The 22,601-nt window shown below is 35.5% G+C and overlaps 1 protein-coding gene across 6 annotated transcripts in view; it reads left to right on the plus strand.

The window, feature by feature from the left end:
- LOC141376138 (uncharacterized) overlaps nucleotides 1-22,601 on the plus strand; it is a 1,104,960-nt gene that overhangs the window by 847,277 nt on the left and 235,082 nt on the right. For all 6 annotated transcript variants that reach the window (XR_012385424.1, XR_012385423.1, XR_012385427.1 and 3 more), the window contains one exon: nucleotides 17,301-17,493. The gene's annotated coding sequence lies outside the window, so the exon portion shown is untranslated. The remainder of the gene's footprint in view (nucleotides 1-17,300; nucleotides 17,494-22,601) is intronic.

Genomic DNA, 22,601 nt, shown 5'->3' on the forward strand with positions numbered 1-22,601 from the left:
TTCCCTGCTTTTCTCCGATCCGTCTTTAAAAGCGTTGTGTCAGGTTTCTTTCCTTGCTGTTTATTTGTCTCTGCATCCTGGTGGAAATTATTGCTACTCTTTTCTCCTTCTTTTTATAAAGATAGATGATCGAGCCAGAGGTTTGACGGATGTTCAATCACAACAAATAAAAGCCAGAAAATGTAAAAAAAAAAAAAAAAAAAGGCGGGAAGTCCAGCGGAAAACCGGTTTGGACGGTGCAGGTGGCAGTGCGTAAGTTGATATTTCGGCAGAGTTCTACTCTCTTAACAGCACATGTGCCTGTCAGAAACCATCATTTTGATGCTAAGGTAATCACAGCTTTGTGTCTTTAGAAGTGACGTACAGTATCTGTGCCATATGCTAACCGGGCCTGTCGGATTCTCTGGTAATTTCTTTAATAAATGCCATAAGCAGAGACTGCTGGGCGCTGCAACCAGCCTCTCTGCACCTCCGCTCTATGTGGGAGTTTTATATTGAGTGCAGTCTGTTCGGCTTGGCAAGAGGATGCGGGTGGCTGGCATTTGGAGCTAACCATGCATCTCACCCTATTACAGTAAATGTTACTGTGTCAGGCAAGCAATTCAGCAATAAATAAAGCACAGCAAACATTATTTCAAAAAGTCCAAAACAGGCAGAATGGAAACGCTGCTTTCTTATGTGCAGTGATCCTTCAATATGTTACATTCACAGACCAAACCGGAACAAATTGAGAATATACATCTTGTTTTAATGTATTCATATTTTTATAATGTTGATATATTTTTTAAATCATTATTTTACACTGGTCAACATGAAATGGCTTTCACATCACACTTTGCTTTGTAATATTTCCTAGTAATATATTCATAATGCTCTCTGTCTGAGAAGCCAAATATGTAACATGGGACAAGAATCAAATATAATTTCCATTCCACAGTAAGGTCATTGCACATGAATGTTGATTTGCTGAAACAATCCTAAATATCTATTTAGAATGAATAATTCTTTCGGCTTAGACTGTTTATTTATCAGGGGTCGCCACATCGAAATGAACCGTCAAATTATCCAGCAAATGTTTACCACAGCACACCCTTCCAGCTGCAACTCAGTACTGGGAAATATCCACAAACACAAACACACACACACACACATTCACACACACATTCACACACATATTCACACACATACACTACAGCCAATTTAGTTTATTCATTTTACTAGGCATGTGTTTGGACTGTGGGGGAAACCAGAGCACCCGGAGGAAACCCACACGAGAACATGTAAACACCACAAAGAAATGTCAACTGGCCCAGCCGGGACTTGAACCAGTGGCTTTCTTGCTGTGAGGCTAACTTTGCTAACCACTAAGCCACCGTATCGTCCGGTTATTATTATTTTATTACATGTTTTATTTAGGGCTGCACGATAAATGCTTTCAGCACCGATATCGCAATGTGATCATCCACAATAGTCACATCGCAGCATATGCAATGTTGAGTCTTTAATATTATTTATTTTTAATTTGTTTATTTCTAAGGACTGTGACTATGATGATTTTAAAAGCATTCAGGAATAAAAAAATGTGCCTTTTTTTAACTTTAATAACAAATAATTTTATTGAATTATTTTTTTATATTTATACAATTACTGTACCTGAATACTTTTAGACTTACTTAGACGACTCTAAAAAGTTCTGTAAAGTACCTAAAGTGAGTGATTTTGGATATTGTGTTGACATAACTATGCAGTATTTCAGACAGAATGTGAACAAAATGGCCTTTTGGGGTGGAATGTGAAAGCAGGTGTTGGGCAGGAAAATGCATTAGGTGTGTGGGATAAAGCTGGGTTTAAGAAACAGATGGAGGAAGATTTACAAAAAAAAATTGCGAAATTGTGAAAAGAAAAGCAGGCGACATTGGCAGAAGATTAACAGCAGTGATCGAGTGGCCTTGAAATAGACTCAATTTTTTCTTGAGTGTAAAGGACAACCGACCCGACAACCACAGGGTGAGCAGTGTCACCGACTGCCATACATTGATCATGTCTTCTGTCTGGGCTCATTGGGTAGTAATTTACGCGGCAAGAAAGAGTGTGTGTTAGAGAGAGAGAGAAAAAGAAAAAGAGATGGTTTGGCAGCAGATCCTGAACGTGTGGCTTTGGTTTGGAATGAGGTAATCTAGGCCATACCACAATCCCATATATTCTCATAATCGTCACCCTCTCTCTCTTTCTCTGTTTAATCAGCCTCGTTCCCTATTCTCTTCTTTACTCATGTTTTCACCTCTGAGCCCTGTTCTTTTCATAAAGGGGGATTATTTTTGTCACAATATGTAATTGTGGCTTGAAACCTCCAAAGTCTATGAGCTGCACTTCCTGTACACACAGTCTCTCATTAGTCTCCCGATGGCTGACCTGTTTTGGAGTTGCCATAAATTCAGAAGTTATTTAGTCTCAACAGATTCCTGGATATATAGTATGTGTTTTAAAAAAAAGTGTGACTGCAGGAGCGATTGACCAGAGGTGGATAAATTGAAATATGCAATTAAGTTGAACCAAAAAAAAAAAAAATATATATATATATATATATATATATATATATATATATATATATATATATATATATATATATATATATTACATATATATATATATATATATATATATATATATATATATATATATATATATATATATATATATATATATATATATATATATATTACATATAAAAAATATATATATATATATATATATATATTACATATATATATATATATATATATATATATATATATATATATATATATATATATATATATATATATATATATTACATATATATATATATATATATATATATATATATATATATATATATATATATATATATATATATATATATATATATATATATATATACAGTAGGCTTGGGCGGTAATAGAATAATTTGGTATACTGCGGGATCTAACAATAGCAACGGTGTCAGTTTCAATACCGTTACACCGTCATAAATAAAAAAAACAATGCACTTAAATAGGAGTCAAGCATTAAATAATAAATATTATTTATTTAATGCTTACAAATGCACATGCGCGATTGTCTTCACGGGACAGTGTGGAGGAGAGAGAGAGAGAGAGAGAGAGAGAGGTGAGGTGAGGTGAGGTAAGATGGCGAGCCGCGCACCAAGTGACCTGCAGTGTGTGTAAATAAGACAGCATGCTGTGTTTCACTTAACAATGCTCATTGCCAATATGGATAAACATTTTTTTTATGACATCTGCACTTATTTAAGTTCTTTAAAATCTGAAGAATTCTACACTGAAAAAATTCATTCAAAGATGATTGCTTGTATTTACTCAAATTTTATACATTAAGTGGTTGAAAACAATTTATTTGGGCTGAATTTAAACAAACAAATTAAGTTGAACATTATCAAGTATATCTGTTTGTTTAAATTCAACACAAATAAATTGTTTGCAACAGTTTTGCTTGCAACACTTTTTTCAGTGTACCATTGAGGGTTTTTGTTTTTATTTTTTGAGGGGGTGGGCCATAAACTGTTTGCCTCTTAATTCGGCTGTTATGTTAATATTTCAATATCTCAATCATGTTTTAATAGCAATGTATTCTGCTTCACGGTAGAAGCAGTGAATTTAAACAGAAATAAACTTCTAATACTCTAGTAGAACATTCATTACAACCCCAGTTCTCATTCTTTGTAATTACGTATGAGTAAAAATGACTAGAATATGCAAAATTGTCCCTTTTTATTCATTTTGAATGAGAAAATGATGAAAGAATCTACATTTTAGGTTGAACTGTTCATTAAATGGATCATTCCTTCTTAGCCTCATTTATCTCCTATAGCCTTTAGTTAGTGAGCCTTCCTAGCCTGTTCTCGAGGTGCATTGTGGGAAGGGAGCAAAGAGGAGAGGAAAACGGGTTATTTTCTATTTCTACATTGTCTCACAGTGAGCAGAGGCCAAATACACATTTTCTGGCTGGGTCAGCATGATATACTTGTTATTGAGAATGCGTTTGTGTGTGGTTGTATCTGAGGAGACTGTGTTTATGTGTGCGAGTGTGTTGAATTAAGGGGAAAGAGTTTTGCCCCTTACTTCCTGTCCATACGCCTCCACATGACACTGGACGACCGCAGAGAGAGAATAAAAGACAAACTCTTGTGTGTGGAGCCTTTGTGTGGTTGTGTCTGTGGGTAATGGAACATCCAATGGGACTTAGGAGAAATGCAAATGTAAATTGTGCAATGCTAATGCGGCTGTTTGAGAACAATAGGTTTTTGTGTGTATTATTGCATTAGAGCGAGAGAGTGGATTTCAGTAAACAGTTTGCAAATGTTTACATTCTGAATGATTACAAGATCGACATGTACGCAGATGCACCCCGGCATGGTAAATAATATATCAGATCAACACAATAGAGTCTGACTGCCGCTCACATGCTCTCTCTGCTGTCTGTCATATGCACTCTCTGAAAAAAGAAGCCATGTTTTCTTGAATCACTTAAAAAAAAGATTTGAAAACAATGTTTTAGGCTTCTTTTCTCGGTGCATCTAACATAAAATGTGTTAATATTTATTATAGTGCATTTTTTCCTCATCTCGCATGCATCTGTGATTCTGTTATGCTTTCAATGTAAAATAAATGATTGAACGGACACAAATATATGTGCTTAGAAAGTTTTTTTTTTCTGTTTTCTCCTTACCTACAGCAACAATAACACAAAAGTTCTAAAAAGTTGTATAATAATATGCTGTTTTCATAATACATTTCAATGTACAGTAAAGACTTATTTTTGCACATGATTGAAAACTGTAAAAAAAAACTGACTGTCATTTATTTAAGACTGCGAACACTTGTCAAACTTTTTTTTTTTCTGTAAAATTTGAAGAGTTCAGATGCAAAAACCTCTAAATGCCGTCTGAAATTTTCCTCTAAAATGAGCATTTTTATCAGGCAAAGAATAAGTCCTTTTCCTGGTCTTTAAAGTGAAATATTTCAGCTTAAACATTGGAGGCTGAGAAAATAGTTAATTTTTATAATGGAAATTTCAGATGGCATTTAGATGTTTTTGCATCTAAACTCATCATTTATTCACGTTAAATAATGATGCCAACACTTTTAAGTTTATAAACATTTAGGCAAGATATATCAGCGGCCATATCATTATCGGCTGATAAATGCTACTTTTAATGTTGTTGTTATCAGTCCGATGTCAAAATTAGGCCAATAGATTACGTTATTGTACAGAACTGCCTGCCTCGCGCATGCATGGGTCGAACTTGGTCAGACTTGGTCAGACGGTGCACTACAACCGATCTTTCCTCACATTGGTTATTCTCTCAAAGTCCGTTCTTTCTCGTGTGGTATTGCTGCGCGTTAATAACTCAGTAAGTAACCATATTCTTTATCATTGAAGATATATCTGATAGAGTCATTGTGTATTTTGGTTCAAATCGCCTCAGGAAAAATATTACATGTGTACCAGCGATGCACACATGCTAAACATCTCATTCTCAACAATCTGCCACATTCTGTCTTTATATTGTGCACTGTGTTTGTCATAAAGTCGTCTGTGCTCAATGTTCAGGTGTTGTATCAAAATTTGACTCCTTGGACAAATCTGACTCCGCTTCACACACCGCCTGCAGTTAAAGTTTTAAACTCACAGCGGTTAATTATAAAGCTTTCATTGATCATTTTTCCCACAATTGACAGCAACGAAATTAGAAGCGTTGTCTGATTGACAAGCAGCATTTACATGTGCTCAAAAGAATCTAAAACGCCAAATGGGATGAATTTATGCTGCATTTTTCTAAAGTAATACTATCTGTTATTAGCTTTTTGCTTGTATGGTGGCTCTAAACTGTCAAAACACCTCTCAAAAAGCTTTTTACGACATTACATATTTTTATATATGTACATTACTGTAACACATTTTATTCAAGAACATTTGATCAGTTTTTTTTAAACCTATTATTTTTATGCAACAGTCAAGTTGCATGTTAATTTGCTATGCAAAGAAATGAAAATGATTTATTTTTGGCATGCTGATTTATGTGAAATCATGAATATAAGTCTATATAATCTATATAAACCTTGCAATTTCATTTCATAAGATCAGATCAAACTTTTATAAAGTTTTAAATAAAAAAATCAGTTGTTTACTGTATAAAAGTACAACATTTTGAAATATTTATTTTTATGGGTTGTAATATATTAATTTTCGGCCTCCAAATCTTAAGAGTTATCGGTTATCGTTATCAGACGGAAAATTTATATTGAATCATCTCTATAAACATTGAATGGCCATTCTAAGATAAATGTTATATGACATTATTTACCTAATCAATGCCTTCATTAAAGGGATAAATCTCCCTAGAATGAAAATTATGAACAATAATTTTCCCACACACTGTTTCCATAGTCTGATAAACACAAAAGAAAAAAATATTTTTTTTACTAGTATGGATGACTAGTTGTCAAAATTCTTCCAAACATCTTCATTTGTGATAGATCAGTCAAAAGAAAATCATAAAGCTTCAGAACCACTTGAGGTTGCATGAATACCGAGTCATTTTTGAGTGAACTATCCCTTTAAAAGTTCAAGCGACCCTTAAGTACTTTTTTGAGATTTTAACAGATTTGTGTGTTGAACATTAGTTAAGACAACGTTAGCCCATGTTTGCTTTAATTGTGGGGAAAACTGAATAATTTTGAGCTTTTGTCAGCTAGTTTCATCTCACAGGTTTAAAATTATTTTTTGGGCCAGGAACCAAATTGGTCATATAATGCTATCTGCCTGTTCAGAAATGACGTGTTGGTTTCTCTTTATTATTCATAGGTTTTCTTATTTTATGATAAGACCCTGCTTCTTAATTATTCATGACAGCACATGCTTTCTGAAGACAGACCTGCTAAGCTGTGAGACTACGTATGACATGCAGTATTTTGCTGTTCATGAAGGGCTGTATGTGTTTGTTTCCATGATCCACGGGGTTTGTTGCAGGTTTTCCCCGCAATGCTGTCAGGGCCGATACAGCCAACCAAGCATTTGTGTTGGGAGACTTGTGCGAAAATTGGAGAATGGCAGACTTTGTCTTTTATCAGTTGAGTTCTTTATCATTCAGACACATCTCCTATATTCGTGCTGCTGTGCTCACCTATGTTTATTACCGGCAGGATTAATGGTTTAAATAGATAGGGCAAGACACCTGCTGCACTGCTATCCATTTTGTCTGCATTCAGACCCGAGGATTCAGTAGGAGAGAACTCCTCTTTATTTACTATATAGAGTTAAACATGATTATCTTTATAATGATACTGTATAGCAAATTTTGGTTATGTGTAGGCTGTATATTATAGGAAATTACGAATAACCTATCGTATATGTAGCAAGGCATTAAATTACTGTTAAAATTCTGGGCAGCTGAAACCCAGCACTGGGAAACACCCATACACTTTTGCATTTACACCCACACATACACTACGGCCAATTTAGTTTATTCCATTCACCTATAGTGCATGTCTTTGGACTGTGGGGGAAACCGAAGGACAGCGCTAACTTCTGCGCCACGGTGTCGCTCCCTCCATGCCCATCATAAATAATTTTTTGAAAACATTCTGATGTAGACTTGAAAGAGGAGGGTTTCATGACTCTTTAAAAAACTGAATGAATCCAAATGTATTTCATTAAATTATGCTGCTTCTTCCAGCTCACTTTGTTTATTCATGCACATATTGTGCAGTAACAAAATTGTTATTTGTATTCTGTGCTAAATTAACACATTTATTTTTGAAAGCTTTTGTTTCTAATTTAAAGAAGGAAAACACTAGGCTTGGTGACAGTTAGATGGAAGGTGCAGTGCAAATAATCTTGCCGCATTAACAGAAATTGTCACAATATTACTGTTTTAACTATATTTTTGTCCAAATGATTCATGACATTCTTTCCTACAGATATGTCAGGGACACTCATGAGACATTTTGAATTATCAGTGGCTCTACAAATACTGTCATTGAATTCCAAACAGTTTTTGTGCCCTTGAAAGACACTAGAATATGAACACACTCAAATGAGCAGCTGGTTTCCTTTTCAAATGGTACAGACAATACTCACTTCAAGAAAGCAAATCTGGCATTCAAAAAAACCTGAATACGGGTGACTCGCAATTGATAAAAAAAAAAAAAATATATATATATATATATATATATATATATATATATATATATATATATATATATATATATATATATATATATATGCATTCTACAATTTAATCACACTTTGTCTATAAAAAGTCTTTTCACTTTACTTTCTTTCCCAGTCCCATGGTCAGAGTTTGTCTGTCTTCCTCTCACATTCTTGGCTGGGTAAAGGGCAGAATCTGACAGAAAGAGTAATGATGCTGGCTAGTGTTAATGTGAGCCTTTATCTGCACTCATTATTAGCCTCATCTCCACAATGTCAATGTGCTTTTAGTGCTGCCTCTTCTAGCAGACCTCGCTAATTGACAGATAACCGCAAAAAGCAAACATGTGTTTGAGTCTTGTAAAACATAAACATTTCATGTACTGGATAACCAGCCAGACCTCCAGTTTTGTCCTTTGTTCATACATGCATTGTCTGTCCATCCATTTGAAATCTAATTCGAAATAACTCAGAGAGGCTCATTTAATAGAGGCTTGTGGCCACGTCTGCGGCGTCCCGGCTCTATTAGGCTGCACTGTGGGGAAAAAAAAAAAAAGAAGAATCAATATCATATCAGCATCCAACGGAACACCTGACAGTTCAATTTCACAGGCGTTCTTGAGAATCGATTGCATGGGAATAGTTTGGGACCTTTTCAAAGGCTGACCGTTGTAGTTAATCTATAGCACCATTAGCACGGGTCAATGCTTGCATGGTCATTAAGACCCTATAACTGACCGCTACATGAAGGTTAGCACCTTTTTTATCAATAGTTTGTTTCTCATTGAGATAAACAAATAAGTGCAAAAGTATAGCTGAGCCATGTTAGTTATTTCTGTGTTTTGTAAGCTCTTACAAATACATTTTATCGTTTGATCTTAGACTTACTATAGAAGCTGCAAATTTGTGATGACGAAGACGAGGCAAATGCTTTCTGAAGTCATATATCCTTGAAGTGTTGCACAATGTGGGTGTTTCTGATTATAGCTGAATAAGTAGAGCCTAATATAATGTCTTACATCATCTCTCTAATTTGAAGGTTTGATAGGACAGAATGACACATTTCCTAATTTTCGCTCACAGGCAGGAGCAGATAAAAAGTTTGAGATGAAAAAGCCCTTCTTTTTGATGAAAGTCAACCTTTGTTTTAATAAATGAGAAAAGGAGGGGGGTGATGGGTAAAATGATGCAAGCGTCTGGAATTGAAGTGGACCTCTGGAGCTGGCACATGTCCGCCTCTAATGGCACTGCTCTTTAAAGGGTATGAAAACATTATGAATGATTCTTAACAAAGAAAAAAAAAGAAGCTCATTTACTCACTCTAATGTTGTTTCAAACCTAACCCAATCTCATTAGAAATACGTGACTGTCTGTGTTTTCTAGACTGATCTCACAAAGAAATGTAACTATCGTGCAGTTTGTCAGTTTAGGGGCTAATTCGTATGAATTTAGTTGTACGAAAATGTAGGATATTTAAAAAGGAGGCCCACCAATAAACTTGCTGATGAGCAAATCATACAAAATTGTACAAATGAGATCAAAATAGTTTTTTCAAATTAGCAACTAAATCAAAAAGTTATGAATTGCTGTAAGATAGCGTTGGTATTTCAACTAAGTTAGAAACAAAGTATGCTTAGATTTTACAAGTTAAAACTAGAGACAGTCAGAAAACAAAAGCTTTTTTTCCACACAGGCAATTACAGAACAGATCATGAATGAAAAAAGCCTTTTCTGAAATATTTATTTTTACATAACATACTGCATATCTACTTTAGTGTATCGTTTAACAGTGTTTGCATCACACATTTTTCTTCACACTCAAAGTACCTTGAAGGGCCTATTTAAGCCATTTTTCAAGATTTAAGTCTTTTGTGTGTCCTGAAAATGTCTGTAATGTTTTAGCTCAAAACACCCATCAGATTATTTATTATATCTTTCAGAATATTGGAATTTTCTGCTCTGAACACAGCTGTTTTTGTTGCCTGTGCCTTTAATGCTAGTTCTCTCTTTCCACCATTCTCTCATAAATGTGAGAGTGTACCTCAATCTCAGACTGCGGCAGATAAACAGCACAGTGACAGACATGAAGGAAGCAGATCTCACGTACCGTTTGTGAGAAGTACTACAGTAAGAACTTCATTAATCCCTTTGTTTATCAGGGGTCGCCACAGTGGAATGAACCACCAACTTACCCAGCACGTTACGCAGTGGATGCCCTTCCTGCTGCAACCTCTCTGGGAAACATCCACACACACACACACACACACACACACACACATACACACACTCATACACTTATACACTACGGACAATTTAGCCTACCCAATTCACCTGTACTGCATGTCTTTGGACTGTGGGGGAAACCGGAGCACCCGGAGGAAACCCACACAAAGGCAGGGAGAACATGCAAACTCCACACAGAAACGCCAACTGAGCCGAGGTTCTACCCAGCGACTTTTTTGCTGTGAGGCAACAGCACTACCTACTGCGCCAACAGTAAGAACTTTCCCAATGATCATTAAATGTATTTGTTGTGGAGTTAATTCAAGCCTTTCTGCAAAGATGAGTCACATACAGTGTCGTTACAAAGTTCACTCATACACACAGACACACACAAACACACAGTGTGCACGTTTAACTTTGCACTCTTTTTTCACTCTTTTTTTGTCCTGTCTTGTTGCTATGATTATACACATTAACACAGAGACATGTTAATATGTGGCTGTCAATCAATTCAGTGGGCAGTGAAAGCACTCTCCTAAGTCACATTTAATGTCAGGAAATTAAAAAAAGACACTATTTGTGTTTCTATCACCCCAACATGACTGTGGACACACTATACCTACACAGAGTTCTGTCCAAACAGGTTTTGAAAGATGGTTTTCATCATCCTTTAAGTACAAAATACAGTGCGCATACAGTAAGTGCAAGAACAAAATATGAAGTGACCTGTCCTATTCAGTTTTATTTATCTTTAATATATGTTATTTCCAGTTTGCTCTAAGTGTTTGCTTTTATTCCTTATATATATATATATATATATATATATATATATATATATATATATATATATATATATATATATATATATATATATATATATATATATATATATATATATATATCTGTTCCATTGGTCATTCTCTTTTTCATTCCTTTTCAAACTGTCAAAAAAAATTTAGTTTCTAGTTCTAGTCTCTCCTCTTATTTATGTTCCAACAGTAGGACTTGACCTGCACTCGCTCTGCAGAAGCAGTTCTCTCTGCTGGGCTACGGTGGTGTTTCTCCATCCTAATAAAGCTCCAGATTCTGGGTGTGAACTTTAGCTCTGTGGCTTTCTTCTCTGATTCAGCACAAAAGGGGAACATTTTGATGAGCCTTTCAATACAAACAAGGCCCCTGAATCAAATAAAAGAACCGTAATTTGAGTCAAAATTACACGGTCTGTTTGTGTCCTATGCTATGTTTGATTTGTAGCTCTCTAAACGTAATAAAATTTACTGTATAAGTGTCAATGTGAATTTATTGCAACAATTATCAGATCAGTTTTTTTCATAAAAGTTAACTACATCTATGAGAACACATGCACACACAGGCTAATAACATGTAAACACAGAAACTACTTCTATCATCATTAAAAAAAGTGATTATAGTTTTTTTTTCTCACTTCATCCCCATCACTCCCACAGACAGACACTGCGGCCCCACCACAGTGTGTAAGGCAGTGGTCATGATGGCGTCACTGTGGGATCAAACTCAGCGCAAGATGATGATACCTTCAATAAACCCATCCAGCTGAAAGCTGTAAAAGTCCTGTGAATGCTACAGCAACGTGGTGCGAGAACCATCAGAGACGGAGAAAACCCTTTACGGGTGAAATGCGGCTCCAGAGAGGGGTGGGTGTGGGCTGCTTACCGGCACTCCTTTAGATCATCCGACCGTCCCTCCTGCCAAAATTCCACTCAACCGGAATTCTGATCCCTCGCAGAGCTCCGGGAGATCCGGGAACGTGCTATCCGCGGGGCCCAGCAGCGGATACTGGGCCCTGGGCTGTGAAACCCAATCAGACTGGACTGGACAGATGTGATGGGTTGAAGTAGACAGGGTCACTGGTCCATTACAAAATATGCACATCTGTGAGAGTCGTCCAGTGGTGCATCCATTTGATCATCTGAAATCGTTGACATAAAAGGCAGAACCTCGCAATCTTGGGAGTTTATTGTTTGATTAGCATAGCATGTGGTGTAACAGCAGTGTAGCATGTCCCGCTGTTTAATCTCTAATGACACACACCTGAGACACAAGCAGGGTTAGTTTAAGGCATTTTGTATCTGTTTAGTTCTGTCGCTTTTATTTTACAGTATATGTTTATTAAAGTACAGCAGATAGCATTTAACTTTTTGACACGTAGCTATCTGTGGATTATTCCACTTATACTATAGTCATTTGCCTAAGCTAACCTAATTTGAATAACTGCAAGGTCAAATATGTATGGGTGATTGTTTTATTTTCTTTTTCTTTTTTTTTTTTTTGTAATTAAACCAGACCTATAAATGAATTAACCCTTTTACTGCCCCACCAAGATTATTATTATTATTTATTTTTTTGGATTGCATTTCTTAACTCCTAATGTCACTATTTAACACAATGCATTTTTTTTTCAACACATTCCATAATTTTCCAAAATATCAACCTCTCCCAGATGGTTTATATGTTGCTTTATAGTAAAAGTCCTGGAATTAATACATATTCTATTAAAAATCTGAAAATACGAAGCATAAGACCAATTTATTTAAAAACATAATTAAAATAATATTAAAACAAATCTGAATACTAAATAAACTTTATTTTTTTAAATATGCTATATAATATTTCAGATACTCATTAGGCACTGAGCACTGGAACAGTGTATAGGCGCTATTGTAATTGCTCTGTTTCTTCTTATAATTGTTCTCAGGGATGAATTGCATTTTTAAGGGGTCTAAACATGCTCCAAAACTCTTTGCACATATATCAGAAATAGTAAAAATTTACTTTGATAAGGGTTTGGCAAGTGTGTTGCAAAATTGCTTGACAGCACCACCTATGCTCATTTGACGGAGTGGCACACATACAAAAATTGGCACATACATGAAACATACCAATAACTATAAAAAAAAAAAAGTCTCTTGGAGCATAATCTCAAACTCAACAGGAAGTCAGATATTTTCAACTTCCTCTGGCGAAAAAAAGTGTTGTTTTTGCAATTTCCAGGCGTTGTACTTTGACAAACTCCTTCTAGGGATTTTATCAGATCAACACCAAAATTGGATATTGTTTTCTAAAGGCTTTGGTGATGTTACATTACAAAGATCTAGAGTTTTCGTCAAAAGATGTGTCCATGCCGTCCTCAGCAACTTTGATGTTTCGCAACAAAACAGGAAGTTGTTATAACTCAAATATGCATTGTCCGATCTGCCTCAAAATTTACACATTCTGACCTGAACACGTTTAAATGCCAATATCCAGTTACAGTTATAGTGCCACCTGTTGGCAACTGGAAATAGCATGTTTTACACCATAACAAACTCCTCCTACCAATTTTATCTGATCGAAGCTATGTTTGGTCAGTGTAATCTAAAAGCCTTTGTGATGTTAAATTGTGAAGATCTAGAGTTTTCGTCAAAAGGCGTGTCCATGGCAGACTGACAATGTTCGGTGTATCCCCATGGAGAAGGAAGAACTTATAACTCAGCCACACAATGTCTGATCTGCCTGAAAAATCTCAGGTTTGATGAGATTCCTCTCCTGAAGACATATACTGTAAATGCCAATATTGAGTCACAATTATAGTGCCTCAAGTTGGTCATAAATCTGTTATTTTTTCAGTTATTATTATTATTTTTTTTAATATTTATCAGTATAATTTATTCTTGTCCACTGTTCTCTGTCATTCTAAGGCCACCGGGCTGCAGTGAGCCAGGGTATGAGGTCCCTTTCATTGCTTTTTTTATACAATAAATCAAAGTCAAGTGTAGTAGTGCAACAGGATTACGTTGTTTAGATTTTTTGTAAACCAACAATGCTGTGTAGTGTAAACCATAATTTAAAACATTGATTCTCTAAATTACGTTAACATTCATTATATAAAACAGTCAAAACATGGCACAACCATTTGGCAGTGCAGGCCAAAATATTATTATTTTTATAAATTAGTGTTCATTTGAATTAATTATTGAGAGAGAAAGATATATGAAAGTTTCCGTAAATTATGGCTGCATCAGTGCATTTTTCTTAACAAACAACGAAGCTGTAAATGTAGTTATTTTAACAGTAATTTTACCTCTTGTTGTGTTAAAGCATGAGCAAACTTGTATTCATCTGGTTTGGCTCTGTGTCAACACAGCTGTGATTTGAGTCCTACACAGAGCCCTATATTGCACAGCTACTCGTGTGATAAGTTTTTCAGTCTGGTTCTCATGAGCGCCTGGAGATTTGGTTTGGTGCTCATCCTGCACACAGTGTGCTGTGACGGAGCATTATCTTTTTTGCTACTCCTCACTTTCTGTTCACTATCTTCGTTTTCAATTGTAGAACAGATTAAACTTTCTTCTCCCTGGATGGTCTGAAGTGATGCATTTTTCTGCGTTTCTGCTCTATGCATCATAAGTCTGCTGCTGCTTTAGAACTTATTCTAATGATTGGAAGTGGAACAGTTACCATTAGTGGACATAGTAAAGATGTAGATATAGTGTCTGGTCACACTTTTGTTTTAAGGTACATTCATTCATTCATTTTTAGCTTAGTCCCTTTATTAATCAGTAGGGTTGTCACAGTGGAATGAACCACCAACTCATCTAGCATAAGTTTTACGCAGCAGATGCCCTTCCAGCTGCAACCCATATCTGGGAAACACCCATACACTCTCATTTACACACATACGCTATGGAAATTTTAGCTTACCCAATTCATCTATACTGCATGTCTTTGGACACATGAACACAAGATCATTTTAACGTACAATTTTCGCTAATTACCATTAGGGGTGTCAAAATTTGTTTCTTCGGTGCACCGCGATGCAGACGCGGACAATTCGATATCAGTTCAGTAATAATCATAACCGATTATTATGTACTGGCGTCATTTATCTCTTATGCGCTCTGTGGCAAGGGAGGTGAGCGTGAGTATTTACAACACTCAGGAGCCAACTCAGGGCCAGCCCGTGGCATAGGCAGTATAGGCAAATGCTAAGGGCACTGTACATCCAGGGGGCAATTAAGTTGGTTTTGTTTTCTATATTCCTGACACATTCAGTTATAGTCGGCAATAACTCTAAAACCTCTTACCCAAAAAATATCTAAAGTGTGTTTTGTACAAAAAGATGAAGTTGGTTATGTTTCACAGCTGTCTTTTTCTTTTTTTTTTCGCTCGAAATTACGACCACTGCAGTGTTTAAGCCCTCGTAATATGCGTTTTGCCGGGAGAGCTCGCGCTGAGTGGAGCTCTCAGTAAGGGACCGTCAGAAAAGTGCTTCTTTTTTACGTTTTTTTTTTTGCTCCACTCATCGTGAGCTCTCCCGGCTAACCGCATATTGTGAGAGCTTAAGTGTGTGTGTGTGTGTGTGTGTGTGTGTGTGTGTATGTGTGTGTGTGTGTGTGTGTGTGTGTGTGTTTGTTTGTTTGGTGCTGTCTATGTTTGTGGATGTGTGTGTGAATGAGAGACTGTGTAGTGCTTTGTGTCTGTGTGTTCATACAGACAGCTTTTTATAGCCTCCCCCCAAAATATAACACTGTGTATGGGAAGCATTGTCAATGCACCGTGATGCACTGAGATATCGAATTGAACCGAATCGATGGCATGAAAATTGTAACCAAACTGAACCGTGAGACCAGTATAGGTTCACACCTCTAATTACCATTGACTATGTTTAATAAACTCTTAATTTGCTGCATATTACTATGTACTTATTAATTACTAATAAACTGCCAGTATCTTAATAATAGCCAGTAATAAGTGACAAGTTATCCTATTAATAATATTTCCAAATTAGTTGCCACTGCATTAAAGGGTTAAATAAAAAAGAAAACTGTTTGTTGTTTTTAAGTATTTAAACTGTTTGGCATCCTCTTGTTTGCCATATTTTGAGAGAAGGGCAGCCAGATGTTTGTGATCATCAGGCAGAATTATTCTGTCATACCTACTGTAAGAACAAGACTGAAGCTGAGAATTAGGTGACTGTGCATTTGCAGTGGTCGATCCTAGGTTTTTCCTTACCGTGTGATCTGCCGTCTTCTGTAAATGATTTGAAATCTAACTTACAGTTGCATCTTACTACTATTGCTTTTAACTCATTAAAAAATATTATGAGTTATTATAATATTAAAAATATTAGGAGTTATTATAAATTTTTTATAATAACTTTTATTATTTATTTTTTGCAGTGTTTTGTATATTTTACTGTTATTTTTTTGCATTAAATTTGCATTACAGTATTGTTATGTATCTTTGTGTTTTATATAAAAAAATGGAAATACTGTATTTACAGTTGAAGTGAGAATTATTAGCCCCCTTTGACTTTTTTATTTTTTATATATTTTCCCAATTATGTTTTTAAAGAGTGAGGAAATTTTCACATTATGTCTAATACATTTTTTTTTCTTCTGGAGAAGGTCTTATTTGTTTTGGCTAGAATGAAAGCAGTTTTTTAAAAAACATTTTAAGGTCAAAATAATAATAATAATTATATAACTTGCCTAATTACCCCAACCTACCTAGTTAACCTAATTAACCTAGTTAAGCCTTTAAATGTCACTTTAAGCTGTATAGAAGTAAAATAGGAAAGATAAAAAAAATCAGTTTTTATTAATAAGTTATTAAAATTATTATGTTTAGAAATGTGTTGGGGCTAATAATTCTGACTTCAGCTGTATCTGCTTTTATTGCTTGTTACAAACACAACAACATAATGGATCTACTAAAATAGAAATACCACATGGTTTGAATTACAGTGAATAATCCCACTTTTACTGAGACAAGCTAGACACATTTTATGTTGTATTTGTGTGCAATAACTGATGGCTACATCTACCTCTCCATTTATGTTGTTTCAGAGTCCTTCGACTTGAACATTTGCTCATCTTGAACTGGAATCTCACTTAAGATGCCAGAAAAGCCCAAGAAGTTCATTTCATGGCCTGCCGTCAAATCCCTTCTCAGAAAATCAGCTGAACTGAATCCTCCAATGCAATGCATTTAAAGAGTGGCAACATTTCCCCCCACACCTCCTCCAGGCAAAGGCACACAGTGAGTAATCACTACTGTTGTTATCCTCTGGTTTCTAATTAAAAAGTCTGTTAGAAACACAGAGCCAAAAGCTAGTGAGATAGCTTGAGATAGCTTGTGTGTGCGCGCGTGTGTGGGTATGTGTTTGAAATAAGTACATAAATCTAGCCTGACTGAAACCACTGCTGTGGGTGCAAATGAATTGAACTGATCACTGAGATGAGTGTAATGATGTGATGAAGGTCGGATTGTGCATGTGTGTGTGTGTGCGCGTGTCCTATGGGGCTCTTTATGGCTCTAAACAGAGTAATGAGGCCTGTGTTGAAGCCAGAGCGCTGGGACCACACACACTCTCTAACACAGATAATTACACTTGCTCGTTTTCTCCATCTCTCATCTCGCTCTTTCCTGCGCTCATAAAATAGTCATTTATTACATAGATAATTGTTGCCGTAATCAACCTGTTCGTAGCAATTAATACACTATTAGACCCAAATGTTTTCTGTTCTTATAGTCAGTCTCTTTATAGTTTGGGTTTGAACTGATGTTCCAGCATCTTTGACCTTGATGAAACTGTAAATTATTCACAAATGGCTTTGAACAACAAGAGCGGAGCAATCGGCTGATGCCTGCTCATTAAAGCTGGGCACATTGTGTGTGTTTTTAGAGACGATTGTATAGGGCAGGCAGTTCTAAGAGCATTGCTTTGGTTTTGCACCTTATTCAGAGTAACACAGAATAATGAGTCTCATATACACACACAGAGGACAATATTATGGCTCTGTTCCTTGTCTTTGGCAGAACTCTGGAGATTCTTTTCTCTATTCTATTATCTAAATTTCTAATAAAAACGTACTGTCTACTGTCATTTAGAGCTTCGTCATAAATATGTATGTAGTTAGTAGGTTGGTTGTTTGTTGGTCAGTTTCATTTCAGCAAATATTGATTTATTAATGCTTATTAACTTTTGGCGTCTAAAAATAGATATGTTGAAGTCAGAAATATTAGCCCCCCTGAATTACACCACCCCCCCTTCCCCCGTTTATTTTTTTCTCCCAATATCTGTTTAACGTAGAGAAGACTTTTTCCAACACATTTCTTAACATAATAGTTTTATGAACTCATTTCTAATTACTGATTTATTTTATCTTTGCTATGATAACAATAAATTATATTTTACTAGATATTTTAAGACATTTCTATACAGCTTACATTGACATTTAAAGGCTAAACTAGGTTAATTAGGTTAACTAGGTTAATTAGGCAAGTTATTGTACAATGATGTTTTTTTGTGTAGACTATCGAAAAAAATATATAGCTGAAAGGGGCTAATAACTTTGACCAAAATTTTTTTACCTTAAAATGTTTTTATTTATTTATTTATTTATTTATTTTATATTTTTTTATTAAAAGCTGCTTTTATTCTAGTCAAAATGAAACAAATCAGACTTTTTCAAGAAGAAAAAATATTATTTGACATACTGTGAAAATGTTTTTGTTCTGTTAAAAATCATTTTGAAAAAAATAAAAAATAAATAAATCAAAGGGAGGCTAACAATTCTAAAATGTCTGAAACATGGCACCTTTTTGCTATTTTAAAAGTGGATTTATTTATTTATTTAAAATTGGCAAGAGATTTCCAACACAAACGAAAAACTGAAAATATGTTTTAAAACATAAATACAATCATTGGATTCACCAACTTAAGTTTTAAAAACACATTAATTTTAATTATATATTTTTATAGTTTCTTTTGTCAACTCAAAAGGAAAAACTGAGAAAATAATGATTGGAAGGATTTATCTTTTTTATGTTCAAAAGGTATTCACACAGTGAACTTTCATTATAAAAAGAATGCCATTAACCACCCTGTTATTTTGTTCTAACCTCTGAACTATGAAAACAGAACAAAACAAATAGTTTTTGCTCAGGACAAAGTGAAAAGAAAAATCGCTGTTCTTATCATAAACTGTTTCATTCATTTTTGACAACATAGAAAATTCATTTATGATAGCAAGACTGTGAGAGTCACCTTTACACATATGTGTTACTCCATTGGGAAAAAGTTTTTTTTTTGATGTGCAATGTGTTTGTCTTGATACGGATTGTATACTTCAGTTAAACAAAAATGATTAGAATGACAGTTAGGCCTATTATTGTTTGACTGTGAGGATAAGGAGTCTAGTGAGGGAACCCACAAATTAGGGCTGGACAATAAATCTTTCCAGCATTAATATCTCAGTTTTAATGTGATCATTCGCAATAGTCACATCATGAGTATATGCAATGTTGAGTTTGTATTATAATTTATTATTTGCATGTGTTTTTGATGTCTGTGATTGTATTATGATTTTAAAGCATCCAGGTATAAGAAATTGTTCCATTCGTGGTATTGACCTTAACTGTGATAAATTTTATTGAATTATTTTTATTTTTGTCACTCAGTTACTGCACTTAATTACTCTGGACTCTTGAAGTGATAAAACACTTTAGTTCACTTTTATCTTTTTATTGTATTTATAGATTGTTATGGATGAAAATTCTCACAACACATGCAAATACAGAAATGCACTGCAAATAACACAGACCACAACGAAAACATGTCGGGGTACCCCAAACATTTAGTAGATTGTTTATTAGATTTTATGGAAATGCAAACAGTAAACATTAATTTATCAATCTCTAAATAAACATGTGCATGAAAATACTCACAACTCGTGCAAATACAGAAATGCACTGCAAATAGAGATATTAAGTCATATAGTAATATTGTATTCGTATTGTATTGTATTGTATAAATATATATTTAGGGGGGCTAATAATTTAATTTAAATAAACATTTAATTTTTTTCCAGTATGGTGCAGCCCAACCTCAGAATTATCTGCTCAATTTTGCCCATGATGAATAGTTTGAGATGTTCCGATATTTATTGAAATGCCCATGCATCGTATTTTTATAATTTGTTGTTTCTTTTTAATTATTAGAGAAAAAGTCTCTGCTCTCATGTCTGTAGGGAAAAAAAAAAGATTTATTTCTGCTGCTTCTTAAGACTTTCCCTGTGCATCTCTCTAGTCTTATTTATCCTCCACTACAGTATGTCTGTCTATCAAGATCTCTAATGGTCAGCCGGAAAACAAAGTACCCATGACTCCAGCACTTGTTGGACGAGGTGAAAGAGACAGGAGATGCTAAGATGGAGAAGGTGATTGCATTGTGCTGTGGCACAGCTTGTACCAATTTCCTGAGTTAATGGGATATTTTTGCCTCGCTTCCCCCTCCATGTTTTATTTTTTTACGCTCACCTCATTGGATACTCACGGAAAAAAGTTGCTAACTTGGCTAAGAAAGATGGACAGTCTGCGAAATTGACGGAAGAGCTCTCAATGTGTAAACAGATGTTGATTTGGGGGGACGTGATGGGGCTGTTGACGGGTAGATGGAGGTTTGTGATTGACTTGCATGTTACACACTTCGGATACAAGATCAGAGACTAGCACATTGTCAAACTCATTATTTATTATATTTCTTGAAGAAAAATTACAGAAAATATGTTTTCTCTTATGTAATTAATGATGTGTAATTAACCAGCATAAGTTTATTTAAAGGGGTGGTCTAACCAGATTTCTACCAGTGTGGAATCATTGATCAATGCAATCTATTTCTACTGCAGAACACAAAATCGGTTATTTTGACTCAACAAATGAACTTTTTTGTTAGTTTTTCTTTTCCTTTCCATAAAATTGAAGTTTGTGAAAATTAAATATCAGAGAAGTTGAAGTTAGAAATCAGAGAAGTTGATACAACATGGGTAAAGAATGATAGCGAATTAAACATCATATACAATGTCAATAAACTGTTCTCCTTTATTGCAAGTGTTGCTGGAGTTCCCTATTTTTTAATACATTTGCATTGTGTCACGCACCTTGTATAGTGGTTGAGTGCTCCAGAACTTCCCTTATAAACAAATTAGCTACTTACATATTGGATACATAACTGGATCATTATATAGAGTGGTAATTAATTCAGACAAAAAACTAATAGATTAATTTTGTGGGAAATATCAGATGCATACTTTAAGAAATTAAGAGAAGAGGTTGTTTATTCATTTGTGTTTGTGTGGTGCAGCAGGCAGATGCCGAGTCACTGAGAGGCTGCACAGTTCTGCTGTGTCCTTCTGTTGTGTCTCGCATGGTTTGCTCTCAGGGTCCTGAAGTGAATGTCCGTGATTTAGGACAACTGCTGTATATCAGAAGAGCTCTTTTCTTTAAGACTGTAACTACCTAAAATAAAGAGGAAGAAGTGTGTAATTTATAGGGATGTAACGGTATTGTAAATACCGTCATACCGCAATATTAATTTTTTTCGATATTACCGTAGTCGCATGACTCGGTAAACTATAGGTCTTCTGAGAAAATTTGCTCAGGCGAATAAAGCGAACGGGAGGTACCGGAAACTACAATTCCCATCAGCCCAGGCTTGGCCATCATCCCTTGCGGTCTGTTGTCGCTACAGATTCAGTAATGTGGAAATGGAGTGTGCTGCTAGAAGCGGGGATCAAAAAGAGCTGGAAAACCCTAAAGCGGGTGTTGTCGCCGCGCGCGTACTGAATAGTGGTGTTATCGCGCGAGTTCTTATCAGCTGTGTTGTCGCGCGCGTACTGAAAAGCGGTGTTGTCGCACGCGTACTGTAAAGCTGGGACGGAGGGTATGTCGCGTCGCGGGGGCACTTTTGATCATTTTGGAAGGGAACTTTCTATCCAAGACTAAAAAGGGCATGTGCACTGCACAGATTGAGCACTGTGTGTGCACGTGCCTGCAAGTTGGGGAATACGACTAATCAGTCATGGGGACTGCAGAAACACAGCACACTGTTCAGATTGATGCAGACATGAGATCTCTATCTCACTCATGGTTTGTCCTCTCAAGTGGGGGAAAGACAATGCACAACGTTACCCACTGCTGTCAACCTGGGCCAAGTCATATCTCTCTTGTCCCAGAAACCTCAGTCCCAAAGGAGAGGGTTTTTTCTGTTGCAGGGGACATTGTAAATACCCACAGATACCAGCTTTTACCAGATTATATTTATATGATAATTTTCCTTTAAACCCATCTCAATCTAAGTGAGTGAG

This window comes from Danio rerio, chromosome 9 (genome assembly GCF_049306965.1).
Source record: "Danio rerio strain Tuebingen ecotype United States chromosome 9, GRCz12tu, whole genome shotgun sequence".
In the NCBI taxonomy this organism is placed as follows: domain Eukaryota; kingdom Metazoa; phylum Chordata; class Actinopteri; order Cypriniformes; family Danionidae; genus Danio; species Danio rerio.